Here is a 15,116-nt window from a genome sequence, read left to right as displayed (position 1 = left end):
CCTGTTCTACATTTTTAGCATTACAGAATAGTAGGTCTTTTATACAGCTGAACCCAAAGGCAGGGTTTGGCTCAGATGTTTTACTGTAATATTTCTGTCTCCTCCTGCAGATTTTTCCTATCACTGTACAGCCCAGCTGAGCAGATTGTATTATTAACCATTTTTTTTTTCTCATTTGAACTGGTTGTGATATAACCATGATTTGCCTTATTTCAATCTTAGCTTTCTGTTTCTTTTGGTCCACAAAAATTTTGGGATCCAGACAAAGTGTTGGTTAGGAATTGCTATATCTTTACACAGACTGTTTTTCTGCTACAGGTGAAATTAATCCCAAATCCTGCAGGTGAATTTAATCCCAAATCAATTCCCTGCTCCCTGCAACCAGTTGCACAGAATTCAAACCAGTATAAAAGTCGTCTTGTAGACTTAATCTTGCTGTGGTTGAGCCATCACATTTAGGTGGTGTGCAGTGATCAGTGGAGAATGCCTGGGAACTAATTTCTTGTGGATGAGCAGCCTGAGCAACAATCCTCTCTGGTTCAGCAAGCAAAGGTAAGTGCTATGAAGAGCTTCCATAACAAACTATGAAATTAGTTGTTTAATGGAAATTTTTTCTCAAAACTTTCAATGGTACACCCAATGTTCTTGAAAAGATCTGATCCTGTTTCTTTTGAATGACTATGATACCAGCGCTACAACCTAAAGAATCCTATGGGCACTTTGTAAGCAGTGTGTACTCTTAAACAGGTGTAGAGAGTAATTGGCTTGTGACTAGTTGCCTGAAATTAAAACTATGTATTCAAAGACTGTACCAGATAATGTATACTGCTCAGTGCAAACAAGAGACTCAATCAATGTCTTGGAGACAATCTTCATTTCAGTATTTCCTAACTAAAGCCTAGATTTGGAAATCTCGCTGTTCTTTAATGTTGGTATTTGTGTCCAGAGTTATCTATTTACATACTTTCTTTCTAAAGTCGGTACAAATCCTTCCGTAGCTCTTGGTTTCCATACATTCCTGAGTATTGGCATAACCTCAGAAAGAAGAAGAAACCACAGTGTGTTTTCTGTATGTTACATAGCAGAACAGAGCATGGGAAAGGAAGCATAAATAGCTGCTTACTTGCTAAATCTAGCAGAAAATAAAGTGAAGAATTCCAGCCCTATAATCTTGTAATTAAAACCTTGGCAAATTGTTGGAGATTTTTTTTTTATTATTTTATTTTCCCATCATTTTAGCAATGCAAGATGCAGAACATTTTGCAGATAAAAATGGCTTAATAATACAAATCTCATAGGACATGTTATTTTTAAGCAAGTTCTTATTAGTAAATCTATAATAAAAGAAACTCAAATATTTTGATACATCAGCCTTTAAATTAATACAGCAATATAAACATATAATTTCATTTCAAACTGTTTATGAAGAACGGGTAAGCTTAGGAATAACAGTGGTGTTGGGCTTCAACCTCAGCTTCTGGCATTACCCTTTGGAATGACGGTTCAGTTGAAATAAACAGGCAAAAATTCCTTTAATGCTTACATTCACGTACAACACTATTACAGAGAAAGTCAAAGCAACGAGTGTATGAAATTACTTTTTAGACAAGATCCATCACAGAATAAAACTGGGCCCTTTATTACTGTTGTTATATGCCTGATCAAAGGATGATAGCATGCTAATTACTGTACAAACATATTGAACACAAATCAGTCTCTCTTCCAGCTCTTACTCTTCAACAGCACAAGTCAAAACCAGAAAGGGATAAAGAGAAATTAGCTATAGAAACATGAAGCAATTTGACCATGGCCAGGGAATAGGTCAGCTGCCAAGCTGGGTATAGGTTTCCGTCTCGTGACTCTGTTTCCTGTTCCCTTTTTTCCTTCTGTTTCATGACTTCATGCAGGGTTTAGCTGCTGGATACAGTTATCTGAAAAACCTCATTCTCCCTGTTACTCTTAGAACATCCATGTGCTGTCCCTGTGGTGTCCAAGATTGTACGTCCTTTATTGCAGGCTGTATGGGCCTCTCTGCTGTTTGGATGCATGGGGAGAGAATCAAGCATATTGCTTCTAGCTTAAATCACTCTCTCAGCCCCAGCAGATCTTCAAGGATAACTATCTCCTCTTAGCTCTGCAACACAGGCTTGCCTATCAGAAACCTCTTCAAGAAACCTCAGGCTCTTCTTGGCTTGCTTTGATCACACTGTAACCTGCTGATGGACAACCTGAGAAGTTGAAGATGGGTTATTCTTCAGAAATTATGTCACTTTACTGGTTAGGCTTGACTTTTCTTGCTCAGTCTGATTTGAAAAGACAGCATAAAGGTCCCTTATGTGCTGGGAAATCATAAGGAAGATAAACCCTGCAGTACAAGGGGAACAAGTAAAATGCGAGTGGATCATCAGTTTCAAGAAGAAGATAGTGTACAATGCTTTCAACTAGTCCTGTAGTCTGTGGTTGCTGCACAAAGCAAAGTGACAGTGAGTCCCACGGGTGGCATCAGGGGAACACATAAACAAAGCAAATGGTCTTATTTCAAAGAGACATTCCAGCCTAATTAAGCCTTTGTAGCAAGGTCAGATAAAGACGTAGAAAGTAGTCCCTTTTGTGAAAGAAACTAGATTTCTGTCCTTATTTTTAATCCATTATTGAAGTCATCACGTGAAGTACTTGAAACGCATGAGAAGGCCAGGACATTGTGTTATGTAAACCCACGGTCTCTCATTTTGTGGCTGTTCTTATGTTTTTGTCTCAGCTGTGAAGCGCTGAAAGTTGCTGTGGTTTTTCTGCCACAGATAAAGATCCTGGGTTCTTCCATCTCTAGCAAGGTGTCCAGACTGAAGCGAATCCACATGTTCAGTCAGCTCAGTGAAGGGCGCTCCATGATGGTGATTCCTCTCCTCAAACAGCCAATCTTGGGGGCACATAGTTTGCGATGTTGTTTTGACAGATACAACTGGCTGTAACAAAGCACTTTGGGAACTGGAGATGGGTGAGGTGATGTTTTCTGTTTCTGAAAATAAGAGTAGCAGAGGGCTAGTTTGGTTCTCAAAATTACTTTGAAGAAAGATTAGTGTTGAACAATCTAGGCTGGGAGGGGAAAATGGTGAGCAACACTGACAAATTGCTTAAAAAAAAAAAAAAATCCAAACAACAATTGTTTCCATAGAACTTTCAAAGTGGAGGATTTCCCTTCCCCCCCCTCTCCCCCCCCCCGCCCAGGAAATAGGTAAAGAACAGCATTGCAACTGACAACTTGACCCTCCCCCCAAGTAGGCAAATGTACTTTTTTTTTATTAGGACACCGCATGGAAAAAAAAGATACATTAATATGTGAACTTACAGAACTCTTGGTCTGTGTGCATACTACTCCCTGTCATAAAAAGACAGATCACCTGTCAAAGTAGCAGCTATGCTGTAAATTTACTCTGCTATATCCTGCAAAGGTTGTGAGTCAGATTATACAAACTGTCTTCATTCACAAATCTGTGACTTGTATTATATGAAAAGTGGTCACATAGACTGTGAATTTCTGTCTGCTTGGTGAAAAGATCAAATTCCTTGCTCTAGTGCTGAGGTAAGCATCAATTGCTATTATTCATTACGATTTGTGAAATGAGCTAACTCTGGAGATCAAAGAACAAATGTCCTTCCCATCAAAAGTTACTATTAAAACTAGTGCTTTTGGTGGGAATACATGCAAAGGGATCAGTGATTAATTTTGCAGGAATGCCTTTGTGCTATTCTAAGTTTCCCCTCCACATGGGGCATTCTGAGCTGGTTGACCAAGTTGAATCCTAAAGACCTTTTACACAGCTAAAGAGTCACAATGGAGCCATTCAATTGACACAAAAGGTCAAGAGATGTCATTGGAGCTGGAATTGGTTAGGAAAGTCTTGCTGTGCTGGAGCTGTTGTAGGAAAATGTATTTTTTTTCCAACCTGACCTTAGATGGAATTTCTCACTGAAACACAAGATGTGTCACAGAAAGCAAATAACCTCAGAATTAGAGTGTTTGCTTAATAAAAGGAATTGCAAATCCACAATTCAGACCAAGAATATGAACTTGTGTTTTCTATATCCTGGAAAAGTATTGTCCTTACACCTAAGTTATCAACTTAAGTTTTGCCTGTCTTTTCTCATTGAAATGTTCTACTTGTAAATTGTAATAAACACTGAACTCAAGAAGGCTTTCCCTCAGGTGATAGTTTTAATATTCAGCCTACACATTATTCTTCTGCTGGCCTACTCTGTCTTGTCAAAAACCATTTCTGATTGTCTCAGTTTCATCCTAGCATACACTTGGATGGGGGAAAGAAACCCAACCATTCATAGCAAAAAAACATCCATAGCTTATTACCTGGAAGCATTTCAGTGTCATAACCCCTAGTACTACGTAACATTTCAAAAGAAAATATATCAAGTGCAAAAAGGAAACATGGATGGAGTTAGACAATGTATTGCTTTTATTGTTTGTCATTTATTATAGGAAACATTATTATGACTCCAGGCATATCAGTGACAACATTCAGTGATAAGAATTCACCTGAAAGATGAGTAAGGAATACTAATTAGGTCAGGGAGAGAACAAAGCTTGGGACCCAATTCAGCTCAAATCTTGTATTTAGAAAGTAGGTTGTAATTGCTTGTCTTGCCTCTGGGTTTCAGGTGAGGATGGAAATAGGTGGGCACCTCCAAATGATCATTTAAATTTCTACTAGCTTGAGATCAAATGTAATGCTACCTGGAAATCTCCATTTCTCTCCATTGACTGCAGTAATAGAGAGCTTTCCACAAAACAATTTCTATTGTCATTAAATCTGGCTGTAACATTTAATGGTGTTTAATGGCTTTACAACTCACTTTAAGTATTCTGAGCAGCACCAGGTTGAAACAAGGTCTCTTTACCAGGAAATAGCTGCAACCTCTACTGCTGCTAGAGTTTGTGGTAAGGAAAACTATAAATCATGCAGTTATATTACTTCTGAACACTACTAATCAGACTATTTACCCTTGACCCTTATGTCTTGAGTTTAATTTTTGTCTTGACCAGCTCATCTGGGAGATTTGTAGTGCAGAATGGATCTAAGGACATGATAAATCTATTACCCCTCCAGTAACTCAAGGCGAGGTTTCTTGACTCCAACAAATTCTTTTCAGAACTAGTTTCTCTAACTTTTACAGAAGCTGTTTATCTGTAAGGTTGTATCCTGCTGAAGGTAAGTTTGGAATGACCTTCTTTCTTTTGCCTTGGGGTAAATAAAGTTAATCCCATTGTTTTGTGTTTTTCATAGCATGGCCAGAGTAAGTACATCGTGTCATGTGGTGATAACTCAGAGTCTTTCCAAGATCTCAGGAGACTTCATTCTATTTGAATGCTTTCCATTGAACAGCAAAAGTCAGAGGGCAAACATCCTTCTTTGGCTCCAAAGGTCTGTAGATGCAGTGGTGAGAATGTTTATTGCAGAGAACCAGCAGAATCTCTTGATTCAAAGCACCACTTTTGTCCTTAAAGCTTAGCTCTATGCAGGATGTTCTTGTAGTAGAGTGATGGTGCGGCAGAAAGAGGGAGAAGCAGAAGTTGAGGAGCAAGCCTTCCATTGCTGAAAAGCTGAAGTGGAGGGTTTCCTTAATAATTTTTAAATGAGTACCTACAAGCCTTAAAGCAGATTGAATCCACATATCATGCGTAAACACAGAACAAAATTGCTGTGGTTTTATTATTGGCAATGTAATGTTGGCTGCCTCTTTAAAGCTGTAACCCTAGAAGTCCTATGACTATACAACCTTTTTTTCGTAAAAAAAACCCCCATCAAGTTCCCAGCCCTTGTCTGCAGTGAAAAGCTGAAAGATACCTCAAAGTTCAGAAAACAGACGTTCTGAATTTTGTATGGCTAGAGTTAACTACAGTGAAGGAAAGAATGCCTCTGTCTTGGAGAATTTTAGTCAGAATAGTCAAATAAAAGAAAAATCACTGACCTAGTTTTCCAGATGAGGAAAAATAAGACAATGAGATTAAGTTACTTTCTGGAATTCTCAAGGAAATCCTGTACCAGTGCAGTGAGTAGAGACTCTCCCCTTGAAGCCGGGCAAGTTTCTTGACTGCAGCATCCCTTGTATCATATGTTGAGAGCAGGTATTTAGCAGAGACAGCTCCAGCATGCTACTGCTCTACAGCCACCTTTTTTGGCTCTCAGTGTTGGCTGGAGACTGTTTACTTGCTCTTGTAACTCCTATTGCAGAGCCATATGACTCATCTTGAAGGAAAGAGGTGACTGGGCCTTAACTTCTGAAAAGTTTCTTTTCAATGAGAGAATTATAATGGGAGGTGTTTGGGAATAGTTGAGGAATAACAGGCTGCCCAAGCATTCTTCAATCAATAAATCTGAGAAGTCATTGAAACTTTTGTTTTCATTGGATACAGATTTTCACGTTATGGTTCAATTGTCAGAGCAGGACTTACTCTGCTGCTTTGAGTGCATCACTCTCTTGCTCTACCTCCTGCCCATCTCTCTGTTGAGCAATTTACTGCTTTATCTCCCTGTTTCTGTGTTTCTTAGCTTCTCTCTTCTATACTGCAAAGTAAATGAATCCTCATTGGGAACCTATTTTCTGTTTCTTTGTGCCCAAATTCAGACTGTCCCATAGAATACTACTTAAAACTTTACAGTCTGAAACAAACCCCTTTATTTTCTTATGTTTTCTGTGATACACATAGAAATAATTTCTTGCTTGCTATATTCACTAGTAGCTCTGAGTGGGAAGAACATTCAGCTAGCTTTTTTTAAGAGATAAGAATGTGTTGGTTATGATAAAATTGAGAAATCTCCATATTTTTTATCAAGTATTTTCTGATTTTTTCCTGGAGCAAAGGGCAGAAGTCTACATTTCGGCACAAAGGGAATTTCAATGAAACTGTTCACCTGCTCCAAGCAATTTTCTTCTGTGTTATTACTTTTTAATACTTACCCTTTAGCATGCCTTCTTTTGTACTTTGGCATTTAGCTTTAATCTGTGTGTAACCATAAACATCACTTCTATGCTCAGATTGGAGTCTGCCCTAGTGTCCTTGAATGAGCCTTTAGAGGTGAAGTATATCAGAGGAACATGACAATGGTGTCGTTTAAGAACAGACAAAATCAGGTAAAAAAACAAACACAATCACAAGTATTTTATTTTCCATCTAAAATATTAAAATCTAATCCAAAATTCCCTACATATAATCCCAAAAGAGATTAAATTAGAAAGAAATTCAATTCATACAAATATTTTTTTCATTGTAATTAGGCAGGAAGAGATCTACGTAGCAAGCTGTAAATGTCAAGAGTCCATTTGGCTTTTCATTCCCAGGAGGGTTGTGCTGAACACAAAAGACCTATTTGAATTTCATTCTGATGAGTTAACTTATATCCTGATCCTCTCTAGCAGACAAAATTGGGAAAGTAGGACTAGAATAGATCTCGAGCTCATCTAGTGCATGTCCACTTGTCAGACAGGATCAGCTGTGTCTGTGGCACTGCTGCTTGATGCTCACCTAGTTTGTTCTGAAAGACTCCGAGGCTGCCAGCCTCACCATGGACTTTGAAAAGAAACAACTCCTTTCCTCTTTGTTACAGTCTATTTAGTACTTGGCGATCAGAATTATCTTCCTTAAGCTTCCTTTTGATCTTCTCTTTCATCCACCTAACTTGTATGAGTAGATACCTGGAATATGGGTGGTTTAGGTATCATTTCTAAGTGCTCCTCTCCAGACCTGGTTGAGGATGTTATCTTAAAACAGTCTTGTAGGAGTTTTTGCTTTTTTAACAGGTACAAACCACATTTCTGAACCTGTCTTGACTTTTTCCCCCACTAAATAGATGAGTTTATTAGACCCATTTTTACTTATCCTTTCATCTTTGTTCCATTTTAATTTATTTAATTAGGTTCATAGACCATAAGGCCAGAAGGACTGTGGTGACCATTTATCATAACCCTGCTTAAATAACAGTAACTTATGCAAGAGAAGAAGAATTTTCCCACTGAAAGATTCACTGACAGAAGTTCTGAAAAACTTGTTATCAAGTCCAATAAAATGTGGTTGAACTTTATTTTTGTAAGTGGGGAAAAAAAAGAATCATAGGATCATTTAGGTTGGAAAAGATCTTTAAGATTGAGTCCAACCATTAACGTAACACTGCCAAGTCCACCACGAAACAATGTCCTTAAGCACCACATCTACATGTCTTTTAAATAGCTCCAGGGGTGGGGACTCAACCACTTCCCTGGGCAGCCTGTTGCAATGCTTAGTAACCCTCTTGGTGCAGAAATCTTTCCTAATATCCAATATAAACCTCCCCTGACGCAACTTGAGGCCACTTCCTCTAGTCCCATCAGACATAATGGATACTAGCTTCCAAATGAGTTTCTATTTTACACTTTTTTTGTGCTTCCATAGGTTCAGGTTCTCTCCAGAAACACCATGAAACTGAATAAAGTGTTTTGCCAGTGAAACCACTGGATCCTAGAAATCCTAACAGGAATTTTAAGATTTCAAGCATGATTAGAAAATAAACCATATTGGACTGAACATGTCTAGATAAGGTTTAATAAGGTATAATCAACTTCAGTTTTTAATCTGAACTAGGAAATATGACACTGAATTTTTTTTTGTTTATTTCATAACTGTTTAGGTTACATGTACACTCAGCTGAAGACACACAAGCAGTTCCACCAGCTGCTGTAGGATTTCTTGAATGCTGGCGTTTAAGTGGATTTAAAAGGTCTTGGCACTTTACTTAGTTATTTTTATGTACTAGGAGACTTCGATCTTCACTATAACCCACTGTTCTCTGTCCTGAGATTTATTCCATATTTCTCACAGAAAGTCTTCACTGTGAAACCAGTAGTGAAACTTTAGGGATTTTGTGGAATCTCTGAGTCTTCTTTTGGTGCTAATCTTTGCATGGATAGGACTTTTTCTTTTGATTAATTTATTCCTTTTCTTTCTCATAGGTATCTTTTAGGCAGGAAAAAAAATGCTGGGGTCAAGGGAATGCTTTTTGGAGAGGAAAGGTATGCCACATTACTAAACAATGGCCAGACACTGTGTTTGGATACAGTATCAAAGAACACTTTCCCTCAAAATCTCTCATGCTTTGTTCCAGGCAATGGAATGCTTCACAGAAGGATGGCCATCATGGTGCTTCGTGTGTGTGTGTGTGTGTGTGTGTGTACATACACACACACACTCTTAATGTAGGAGACTGATGTATGAATTTTAAATTAAGGAAGCTAGGAGACTGATGTGTGAAGCTTTTAGATTAAGGAAGCCAAGAGCTGCAGAAAAGCCTTCAGAAGAACTCTGATACATACCTTGCAACCTAAGTGTAAAGACAGCAGGCAAACCCTGTTGTACTGCTGCACCAGTCTTTCTGATAATTAACAAGTGGATAAGAGAAATGCTACTACCCAGATACTTTTCTGGAGGGTTCCTTCCTGCGGACATCACGTATGTACTGCCCAACAAAAGGGAGAGAAAAGATGTACTGTTGGACTGATAAATGCTTTTGCCATATTTAATTGGGATTATTCATTTAGCCCCTTCCATTTCCTCTGCAGAGGTTAATCACCAATGCACACGCAAAAAGGGCCTAAAACGTGATCTGAGCAGAAAATGCAAAATATCTTAGATTTACAACAGTTAAGGAGCAGTCTGATTTAACATCTACATTCTCTCCATAGTACTTGAAGGACTTTGATTTAAAATTACATTAAAACAAAAACAGCCAGAGAGCTCTCTTACTCAAAATGTATAATTAAGGCTCTATTCAGGGTTTGTTTTGGTTTCTGTTGTTGGTTTTATCCTCTTCATTCCTTGATCTTTCAAATCTATTTGTTCCTTAAAGAATATTTCCTGCACTGCAAGACAACTTCTGCTGCGCTACACTGCACACCATTAAGAAAACTTATTTCTTCCCTTCCAGAATGGGAAGAATTTGAAGATTTCAAGACTGAGGTTTTCTTTTGTTGCATTTTTAATATATTTCAAAGCTATACAATATTCCTATTTATTTTTTTCCCCTTACTATTATTATCTGATATGTCACTTGTATCCTGAGCAGAGATTTTTAGTTCAGATCTCCATGATGGTACCCAGGCCTTTCAGGTTTTGTGTATGTTTGTTTTGTTTGGTGTGTTATTATTTTTTTTTAAGGACAACAGACATAGATATCTAATAGTATTCCTTCAGAGTATGATTGGTGTTGGGTCATGGTAAATATCTGTTACCATATTCTCTTTTCCCTAGCTTGATCAGATCCAGACTCAACAGTCCTGCATAGTAATTTTTATTCTAATCATATGTGAAGTAACTGCTCAGTGTGCAATATTTTTAAGCCTCGATCATGAAATATGCCTCTCCACTAGCACCACCGCGTGATTAATATGGCTATCTCTCTGTATGTCCCAAAAGATATCCCTCTGCCTGCCAGTGAGTCTTCCATGCTTAGTGTGAAACAGGATATCCTCTCTTGTGTCGGAGACCTGTAATTCCTGTGTCTGTGCAGATCTTCCAGCCCGTACTTGTCACCTGTGTCTGGCCCTGGTCTTCCTCTAAGCCAACAGTGAGAGCTGTCTAGTCACTATACTACGACTGTATTTTTATGGCAGATGTTGGCATATCTTCACGTACAGTTATCTGGACAAATGTGTTTGGATGCCTGTATCCATGTTGCTATACTGGTATGCTTGGGCTCATAGCACCTAAGTCTGGCTTTAAGCTTGATGTGCTAGCTCGGGCTCAACACATTGGAAGGGTTGTGGATTGTGGTCCAGGACACAGGCATACAGAGAGATAGTGGAAGTCTGTAGTGTCAGGCTCAATGCATTGCTTTCTCAGCCACATTCCCTGTGTTCCTGCTCCCAGGAGGCCTCAGAGCATGGTGTCGTTTCCACAATCTCTTCTCCACAACCTTACAGCACTTCCTGAAAGTATGCTTCTGTCCATGATCCCCCATTACTCAACTCAAGTTGATAAGCACCGACAACGTTCATCATTCACTTCATGTTGTTCCAGAACATCTCCTGAGAAGATGGTATCTGGAAATATGTCCCTCTTCAGTACATATACCATCTTTTTCTCAACAACTGTTATCCTGACTTCTGCTGCGATTTATTGGTTATTGTTGTTCACTCTGGAGTAGTCAGATGCTGTTTGCTTGTTGATCAGTAAATAGAAGTTTCATAAATATAAACTAGTCTTTTCAAAGTAGCATGAAAAAGATCTAACACTGCTGATATGAAGCAAGTTTATTACCAGTCTCTCTTCTGAGTAAAATAATTGGAAGTTCCCTCCATGGCCCACTGAGCACCAGTGACCTCATGTATGCTTTGTACATAGAACTTGATGTTCTGGACTCCTGCTACTTCAGGGCTGCATTGCATTGATCACTTCCATAATTCATTTTTTCTATGAATGAGATATCACTGTTTTGCTGCCAAAGGAATTGGGTGAGTGATATCCCTGCAGCTGATGCTTAAGGAATATTTTTAAGATCTGAACTCTTCCTAGCCAATGGATAATTTATTTCCTTTGCTTTTCTGGTTCTCAAGAAACTCCCTGGTGGTAAAATACTGTGTTTCTTCCTTTTGATATTAAATACATCTCTTCAGCAATTTCATTGTGTTATCAGCTTCATTATGTTACTCAGAGCTTGTAGTGTATTATCTGAAATGTAAGGGTGATCCTTGTGTGCTAAACTCTAAACATCCTCTCAAAGTTCAAGATGAAGTAAATTAGCTAAAGAAAGTTACTATGTGTGTACAGTTCAATGTTTGATAATGAACAGTGTGCAGTCAAGAATACAATGATAAAGCTCTTCTGGTTTTTGTAGTAATTATTTTTTGGGGGGAGGGTAGTTTGTATTATATGTGACAGTCTTTTGCAGAAAGTTTTCTGCTATCTAATTATTTCCGTGAAAATTAAGCATAAATTCTAATATGAGTGCTGACGAATTCAACCTCAAAGAGTACAGGTACTTTTCAGTTTGAGTAGGAAACTTGATCTTCCCCATCTGCGCCACAGTTCAATGTCTCTGTTTTTCAAAAGGGCTATTAGAAGGACCACAGCACTGTGGCTTGGCAGCTGGTAGCATGGAATGCTCTCCAGAGTGGATTTCCTGTGGACCTACATGTATAAGGCTCTAATCTAATACATAGCTACAATGAATAGAGGTGACTCAGCCCATGACTGACAAAATCCCTCTGAATCCTACATCCCACCTGAGTCAGGCACTTCAAAAATAACATATGGATTACGTCTGTTGGTGATGACTGACCTACCTTCAGACTGGCAACCAAAGGAAAAATGTATGTATTAGTCCTTTAGTGAGATGCTTCCATCCTTCAATATACTTATTCCTTTTTTTCCTTGAGTGAGTTTGCCAGTCACTTCACATCTCAATATATGAAATGCTGGGGTTTGCTAAACAAGCACGAATTCTGTATTGACTTGCAAAGCTGTAGATATGCTGCTATCTAGAATTCAAGCTTTGGGGTATTTACCATTGTTCTTGAAGTCATAAGCTACTTATCTCCAGAGGACAGAAAAAACCAACTTTTTCTTCTGAGTCATTACATTTAATAATTGAAGATCTACATGCTAAGTAGGGTTTCTTTCCCTGGAAGCAAAAGCAATTCCTGCTGGCAATATATAAGGTTAAGTAGGCAATGTGTCTCATTCTACTTACCCTAATGGTTATCTGACTGAATTTTCTCAGATTTTATCATATGCTGAGTGGATTATGAATGTGGTTAAAACTGTGGAGTAGAAAATGTCAAGCAAAACAAGCAAGTCAATCTAAAAAGGACTTAAAAAATAAATCACTCTTGGGAAATGTTTTTTCATATGAAAAAAATCTTTTAAAAAATCAAACTAGAAAATTCTGAATGTCAAGTCAGGAAAAAAAGGTAAATTCTGTCTTTGAGTTTTGAGGTTGGTTAAGCTGGGGGGTTTGTTTTAATTGGTTATATTTAGTTAGAAGAGGGAAGGAAAGTATCTTTTAGTTTTGACTACGGTTATTCATGGGCCAAACCTAAATATAAAATTAACTTATATCAGCCCATGTAGCAGTAGGTCTGGTGGTTTTTGGAGCTGATTTAGAAAATACTTTAAGAGTTGCTATAAAGAATTTAAAAAGGTGAATCCTCCAAGAACAGAGGAGGAATTACACCCTTGCCTTGAACATGTGCTCAAACTTTACGTGCTGTCCTACACTGGCATCTCAGTCCAAATATCTTTAGGGAGGTTTCCTATCCATTTCTCAAAGGCAGAGTCCTCAAGTAAAACTGAAACTTAAGCCAAAAACCTGGACTTGAACTGAAATCTTGCTGAATGCTAAGAGGGTTTAAAGATCTAACTTCCCATTGGGTAATAATTCTAAAAGAGAAACTATTGAGCTGGATCTAGTGGGTTGGGGAAGAACCAGGTAGCCCCTAGCACAGTTGCCAGCCCAGATAATGTGTGAATATGCATGTGTGCTCTTAGAGTATGGAAATAATGTCCCTAAAAGGAAAAATATTTTTCGGGGGGGGGGGGGGGGGGCGGAACGGGGACAAAAAACCCAAACAACTATGTGGCTACCTGGACAATAAAGTTTCTGACCATATTCTTGCATGGGAATTGTGTTAAACCTTTACAAACTTAGCTGTATGCCCATCACAGGAATGAGCAGCAATGTACATCTGTGTGAGCAAGTCCTCCACTCTTTATGTGGTTTTAACTGTGTTATGTAGGGGTTATATTTCTGTTTTTGTTTATAAAAAATGCACTTCAAGTCCTGAAAATGTATCTATCTTTCTTCCTGTGTGAAAATTAGGTTCAGGGCATGTCCACTCTGGTCTTGTCTTGTGTAGCAAATCAAGGTCAGGATGCTTGAACAGACTTCGGATCTCAGAAGGGAGGTAGAATAAAAACAGGCTGCTTTTCTGGAAGGGTTCCTTCTTCTTTTTCTAACCCCTAGATATGCTCAAGCACACAGCAGTGAAAGGAACAGTTATCCAAACCATTCATCTCTAGAACCAGCTGACTCACAGCCACAGGAACTGATTTTTATTTTAAATGCATTTCCAAGTTGAGTAAGATGCCCCATGATGCTGAATGACAATGTTTAGGACTGAATTATGAATCTTGCCCCAAAGTCTTCATTTCACCTTACTGAGTCACACAATCACCCATGTATCTGTACCTCCTTATGTAAGAGGTAGAGGTGACAATGCATCCTCTCTTCAGCAACCACTGGTTTGTTTGAGGAAATGTGTTATCAAAGCACAAGTCAATGGTTTGTCACTAACCCCTCTCCATGGGTTAGCTCAGGCCAGCCCTGGGTACAGACTGGCAGAGTTGAACATGTGTGACTGGTTATACTGGGCTGTATGAGGGCTGTCTTGGCAGCTATCAGCTTGGCTCCCTCTGGCAGATAAATAAAGGGAGTGGATCTCTTCCCAGTCCAGCATGATCAGGCACCGTTAACAAGGTCAGTGCTGACCTGGGGCAGAGATTTCCTACACAGTCTGCTGCCTCCTTCACAAAGCAAAAGAAAACAAACTCTTTCTTCACAGCTCAGCTGAGCCTGCATCCCTCTGCTGTGCCATGAATCACTGCAGTAAGTGCTCCCCTTGTGCAGAAGAAACTCTGCTCCTGAGAAGCTGTCGGAGGCCCCAGGGCAAGTGGGTGACTGTCCCTCATCTATATGACTGCATTTTCCCTAGGAGGAGGAGAGCTGGCAGAGGATGAAGCACAGCAACTAGACCCAGCCAGGCAGCTGGTGTGAGAAGGAGCCACCCTTGGGGGAGTGGGATCCCTGGCACAGCCTGATGCCTTGAAGCATGTCAACATGCAGGAGCATGAGATGAAGAAGAGACAACAATATGGGAATAGAAGGAGCAGCACTTTAATTGGGAGAGAAAAATATTTTCTGAGAGGAAGAGGAAAAAAAAATGGAAAATGGAAACCAGCCTTCAGTGTGTATATTAATATCAATAGAAGAACACCCAACAGCAGCCCCAGACTGGATTGAGCTGGAAATATCTCTGCTTCATTATAGACCCACAGTAAAGCTGTGAGCAGTTAATGG

General features: G+C 39.0%; 1 long non-coding RNA gene across 1 annotated transcript; it reads left to right on the top strand.

Annotated features, from left to right (window-relative positions):
* Positions 1-443: 443 nt before the first annotated feature.
* LOC148054858 (uncharacterized) lies at positions 444-11,786 on the top strand. Its single transcript, XR_015706570.1, has 3 exons — positions 444-552; positions 8,998-9,057; positions 9,150-11,786. It is a non-coding gene; the product is annotated as an uncharacterized LOC148054858 (long non-coding RNA).
* Positions 11,787-15,116: the final 3,330 nt, after the last annotated feature.

The sequence above is a fragment of the Nipponia nippon genome, unplaced genomic scaffold, assembly GCF_047370975.1.
Source record: "Nipponia nippon isolate SJK-2023a ecotype South Korea unplaced genomic scaffold, ASM4737097v1 scaffold_3, whole genome shotgun sequence".
NCBI lineage: Eukaryota > Metazoa > Chordata > Aves > Pelecaniformes > Threskiornithidae > Nipponia > Nipponia nippon.
Note: the sequence above shows the minus strand (reverse complement) of the source record. Positions and strands in the feature narration are given on the sequence as shown.